Here is a 6,560-nt window from a genome sequence, read left to right as displayed (position 1 = left end):
TGTGTCTTAGAGTCATCCAGCATAGAAACGTGTCTTTGGCCCATTGACTTTGCAGAAGCAGTTTGGTATCCATTTCATATCACACAATTTTGTACAAGACTAGTTTGATTATTCTTACCCCAAAGATTATGAGGTTTTCATTTGTTCTTTCTCCTCTTTGAAGTTGTTGCCTATGTTCAGTTGTGGTGATAAGTTTATATTTTACAATGCAGAAAGCACCAGGACTGTGGAACAGATACATGAATCAAAGGGAATTTCCACTCACATTCTTTGCATGTTCATAAATAGGACCTTAGGTTATACAATGAATGGACTAAAGCATATCACAAGATATGTTCGTGAAGGTATTTCATCCTCAGCTTCTCAGAGGTGAATGAGTGTGTGATGAGAAAAAAAATTAAAATAACTATCTGTATAATCTGGTGAAGCGTAAATTGGAAAATGGATCAAATCAGTCTTATATTATATTATAATATATATATTACCTCAAGAGATGGCTGTTTATTTGGTGATGTCTGAATAACAAGACATAGAACGCTATACGGAGAGCCCATGCATCAACAGATATGGCAACTTTTGTTTAGTTTAGATTAGAGATAGCGTGGAAACAGGCCCTTCAGTCCACCGAGTCCACAGCGACCAGCGATCCCCGCACGTTAACATTATCCTACACACACTAGGGACAATTTATAATTTTACCAAGCCAACAACCCTGCACATCTTTGGAGTGTGGGAGGAAACTGGAGCACCCGGAGAAAGTCCACGCAGATCCGGGGGAGAACGTACTCCACACAGACAGCACCTGTAGTCAGGATCAAACCCGGGTCTCTGGCGCTGCAAGACAGCAACTCTACCTCTGTGTCACCGTGCCACCCTAACTTGAACCATCTCCTCAGAGCATTCAGTAGCTTCATAGAAGATAATATTGAAACTATTCATAGAATTAGGTCATCAGCAGTGACATTTCTATAATCTACTTCTTAAATTTTGGCTTATCTATTCTTCAAGGTAGAATCAAGTCTTAATGGTGACCCTCGAAGAACTAGCAGTTTTGAAGTCATCCATCAATGATTACTTTCAGGCAAGCTTGGTTTAGTTTCTTACAGGATGGTTTGGAAAATGGTATAAATTAATGCCCACCAGACACAATGAAGTGAGATTGCCAGGTCAAATTTTCAGAGTGATGAGAAATAACCCAGAAATTGTTGTTGTTGCATTTCATTCTGTGGCAAATCTATTTTCTGTTGTGTAGTCTGAAATAAATAGAGCAATACAATCTAATTTCTAGACAAATATCTTACAACTATATTCATATGACCTTCAACTGGCAGTAAGAGTTTTATGGCCTTCCTCAAAGCTATAGCTAGCTCCATATTTTATAAAGAACCAGCTAAAGGCATTGAATACAGCACAGGCTATCAAACCTGACAACATTTTGAGAATAGTACAGATGACCAGTTCTCCAGAACTTGCTGAGTCCTCGACAAAGCTGTTCCAGTACATCTATGCCACTATATGGAAAATTGTCTAGGTATGTCCTGCCTGTTGTAAGCAAGATAAATCCATTCAGGCCTTTTGCCACCCCAATAATCTGCTCTTGACCATCAGCAAAGTGATAGAAGGGATTGTCGATATTCTTGTCATGTGGCATTTGCTTAGGAACAGCCTACATTGATTGATTGATTGATTGAATGGACAATGATTAATATACATGGTACAGTGAGATTCTTTGTTTACATACCGTACAAGTATGCAAGAGTCCCCGCGTAAAGGGTGCTGTCAAAGTTATTAAACTATTCAATATAGTCCTTCCTTCTCACACGCTCCAGTCCCTCTTAGTTCTCCTTACGCCAGGCTCTCCTTGTTCTTGGCGTCGTGTCTTGGATCAAACATGGACAAAGGAGATGAACGAGTGGCACGTTGGCACAGCGGTAGAGTTGCTGCCTGAGACTCGGGTTCGATTCCGACTACGGGTGCTGTCTGTATGATGTTTGTGTGTTCTCTCCGTGGCTTGCGTGGATTTTCTCCGAGATCTTCTGTTTCCTCCCACATACCAAAGGCGTACAGGTATGTAGGTTAATTGGCTTGGTAAATGTAAAAATATTGTCCCTAGTGTTTGTAGGACAGTGTTAATATGCGGAGATCGCTAGTTGGCGAGGAATCAGTGGGCCGATGGCCCTGTTTCCGTGCTGTATCTCGAAAACTAAAACTTAATCTAAAAAACAAACGTGAAGTGAAAGGAACTGCCCATGACATAATTGCACCATTAATTGTATATGGCATCAAAGAGCCCTGGCTAATTAGGGAGAAAGCCTCTGCTGGTTGGAATCATGTCTCGCACAAAGGAAGATGGCTGTGATGGCTGAAGGTCAATAATCTCAGTCGCTATGTGTTTGCTAATGATTGCTGCATGTGTAGCCCCTCAAACAATGAAGATGTCCACAGCCAAATGAAGCAAGAGTCGAAGACGTGGTTCAATCTTCTGTCTCACCATGGTTGCAGCAATCAAGAAGAACAAAGACGAAATAAGGATTTGCATCAACCCTAAAGATTTAAACACTGCCATCAAACGACCACACCACCTAATGCAGACGGTGGAAGAGGTCGCAACCAGCCTGGGTAAAGCTACAGTCTTCTCTGTCCTGGATGCAAAGAACTCATTTTGGTAAATACCGCTAGACCATGCATCCTCCATGTTAACCACATTCGCAACGCCCTTCGGATGCTACCGATTTTTACGAATGCCATTTGGCATCAATTCATCCAGTGAAGTTTTCCAACATACTATGGAACAACTCTTTACTGGCTACTCGTATGACATAATCGTGGATGATATCCTGATCGCCGGGCGCAACACACAAGAACGTGACTCAAACTTGAATCAGGTACTGGATTGTGCCAGAGAAGTAAATCTCAAACTCAACCCCTACAAGTGCAGGTTTTGGGTTGACGAAGTAACTTATGTGGGTCACGTATTCACCGACAATGGACTCAGGCCAGACTGGTCTAAAACCATTGCCATCAACGAAATGCCAGCACCTACGGACTTGACAGCTCTACAATGATTTCTAGGCATGGTAAACTACCTGGGAAAATTCATCCCAAACTTCAGCGAGCTGTCAGCCCCGCTGTGACAACTGACCCACAAGGATACACACTGGTTCTGGCACCAACACCAGCAAAGGGCCTTTGAAACCCTCAAATAACTAATGTCTTGCGCTCCAACCCTCACATACTTCGATGCCGAGTTACCCGTCACCCTCACCTGTGATGCCTCCCAGTATGGACTGGTCGCTGCTTGCCTGCAAGATGACGGGAAGGGTCCCAGACCAGTTGCCTATGCCTCCCGCACCATGACCGACACTGAACAGCGTTACGCTCAAGCCGAGAAGGAGCTACGCGCAGTAAATTTTGCCTGCAAGATATTCCAGGACTTTATCTTTGGCAACCCGATCACGGTTGAAACCGATCACCAGCCCCTGGTCAGTATCCTCAGTAAACCGATCCACAAGGCACCAGCGCGTTTACAATGCATGATGATGGAACTACAGAGGTATGAAATCAGACTAACGTACAAACGCAGTAAGGACATGCTCTTAGCTGACACCCTCTCACGGGCACCTCGCCCAACCTGCGAAAAACACCCGTCTGATGGTGAGAATGAGGGGTATATGGTTGTGATGGTCTCCTACCTTCCATCCGTGGGCTTAGACATCCTAGTGGCACAAACAGCTTCAAACAAAACGCTACAATCACTGGCCACTGTCATCCGCCGCGGCTGGCCAGACAAACAGCACCACCTGCCGGAGGCTGTCCGCCCATTCAACCCTGTCCACGACGAACTGGTCATTCAAGACTGCATTATAATGAAAGGACATAAGGCAGTTATCCTGACGTCTCTTCACAGCAAGTACTTCGATATTGTCCATGGGGGCCATCCTGCTGCAGAAATAACCCTCTAACATGCAAAGGTATGCTTTTGTGGCCTGTCATGGCTGACTACATTCTCGTGAAAGTTGTTGCCTGCCCGATTTGCAATAGCCTGACCCCACACCAATAGAAACAACCACTTCTTCCGCACCCCACAACGGACTTACCCTGGTCCACAGTAGCAGCCGACATCTTTGAGTGGCACGGCAAAGAATACCTGGTTCTAGTCGATTCCTGCTCAGGATGGTTCGAAATCTACCTGCTCAGCAGCCTGACCTCAGCCATGGTCATTCAAAAACTCACTCGCCACTTCTCTGTCCACGGAGCACCCCTAAAGCTACTCTCAGACAACGGAACTCAATTCTCCAGTCAACTCTTCAGGAATTTCACGAAATGCTGGGACTTTCAGCACACCACCAGTAGCCCCGAGCACCCGCAGTACAATGGCCTGGCCGAGCGCACAGTAAGAAGTACAAAAGAACTAATGGAATGCTCACACCGCGCTGGCTCTGATGTCTACCTCGACTTACTCAACCTACGGAACATTGTCCGCAAACCTCTCCTGGAATCTTTGGCCGAACGGCTCGTGTCACAGCGAACCCGCTCCACCCTGCCTATGGCCAAGCAACTACTAGAACCACAAGTACATCCACCGTCAGGGATCCAATCCCAGCTCCAACGCCGCCGCGACGTACAAAGAAAATACTACGATAAAACCAGCTCTCCGCTTCAACCACTGAACAAGGGACAGGTTGTCCACTTACGGTCACTACGTGGTTACGACTGGCTCAGAGTCATTCTGGGGTCAACCGCAGAGCCACGCTCATACCGGGTCAGTATTGACAACTGCATCTATCAGCGAACCCGCCAACACCTCCTCCCGGTTAATGAACCGGCACCTCCACACCCTTACCTGGACCAGCCTGCCGGTCTTCCCTTCTGCTCCGCGAATGCCACTCCAGCGATTCCTCTGCCGGTGCCAGCAACATCCCTGCCTTCCCCGATGCCCCCATCTCCACTCAATAAAGGGACTTGCTCCCTCAGAGAAGGATGAGGTGCACGAGGGGTACTACCTTACACGTGCAGGTCGTGTCTGCAAGCCAAACCCGCTGATTAGAAAATTCACCGGCTATACTTGAACTGTGCATGACCTGTCTCGTTTTATGTGCTCACATATGCACAAGCATGTATATGTAAAATAATAAATGCCCACACCCTATACTAGTGGTTTACAATATGCTCCACTAACCACTCTATATATGCTTTGCTTCTTTAAGAGGAAGGATGTAGATTAGCCCTTATTAATCCATGTCATTTATAATCTCCACTACACATATGTGCAACCCACCCTTTACATGGTATTACGGTACTACACAGCTTTACATTAGCAAGGTCAGCCGGCTCGTTCTCACAAGCCACGCCGAGCTGGATGAGAATGGCTGGCAGTTTAAATGTTCCTATTTGCTTATGGAATAAAGACTGATCTTTCACGATGTGTGTTGTTGTGGATCAATCATAAACAGTTACCATTGACCAGAAACTGATCTGGAGTAGCCTTATACATAATGTGGCTACAAGAGCAGCTCAGAGTGCAGGAATCCTGCAACAAGTTACTTATGTCCCAACTCCCCAAATCCTATCCACCATCTACAAGGCTAAAGTCGCGTGCGTGATGAAATACTCTTCGTTCGCCTGGAATAATGCATCTTCAACAGCACTCAAGAACCTAAAGGCCAAAGCAGCCCACTTGATAGACATCCTATCCATCACCATTCACTCATTCCATCACTGATTCACAGTAGCAGCGGTTTGTACAATCTGCTGGGTTCACATCAGCAGCTCACCATAGACCTCCAACAAAGGCCTTACAAACCTATGACCTCGAAGGACAAACAAAGCAAAAGCTTGGGAAGATCGTCACCTCGTAGTTGCACTCCATGTCACACAACATACTGACTTGGGAACATATATCATTCCTTCACCATCACTGGGTCAGGTTCCTGGAAATTTGGAGAGATTGGAGATCGGAGATTAGACTATAATTGGCAGCCATGAGGCATTGCCGTGAGATTAGGGAAATTGCCAGGTAAAGAGATGATCTGTGTTGGGATTGATTGGGTAATGAGGTCTAGACCATCTGGAGGAGATGTTGTGGTCTGGACCTCAGGGCTGGAAAGGTTAAGACCAGAGTTGACATGGCATTGGATGCAGTTTAGTGGATGGCAGGGATTGAAGAATAAAGATTGCATGAGACTTGATGAGGTCTCAATTTGGCCTAGCACCAAATGATTTGTTGACCCCGAAATATCCAACAATAGCTACTTCTCCTCGGGTTAATAAATTTTCCTCAGTCCGGAACAAAAATAATGCTGGATGGACAGCAGTGCAATTAATGCACCCCTACGCATGACATTAGCTTAAAATGCCAGGTCAAATTTTCAGAACAATGAGAAATTACTTTGAAATTGTTATTATTTCATTCTGTGGTAAATCCATTTTGTATTGTGCAAAGCTGATATACTGTGAATAGAGCAAAGCAATTTAATTTCTAGATCGATATATCCAAGCCATATTCATGGAATAGTTTTCTTCGGTGTAGTTTATATTCTTTGAAAGGGTTCATATGTCTT

This window comes from Amblyraja radiata, chromosome 13 (genome assembly GCF_010909765.2).
Source record: "Amblyraja radiata isolate CabotCenter1 chromosome 13, sAmbRad1.1.pri, whole genome shotgun sequence".
Lineage (NCBI taxonomy): Eukaryota > Metazoa > Chordata > Chondrichthyes > Rajiformes > Rajidae > Amblyraja > Amblyraja radiata.
The sequence above is the reverse complement of the archived record's forward strand: the minus strand, read 5'-3'. Positions refer to the sequence as shown.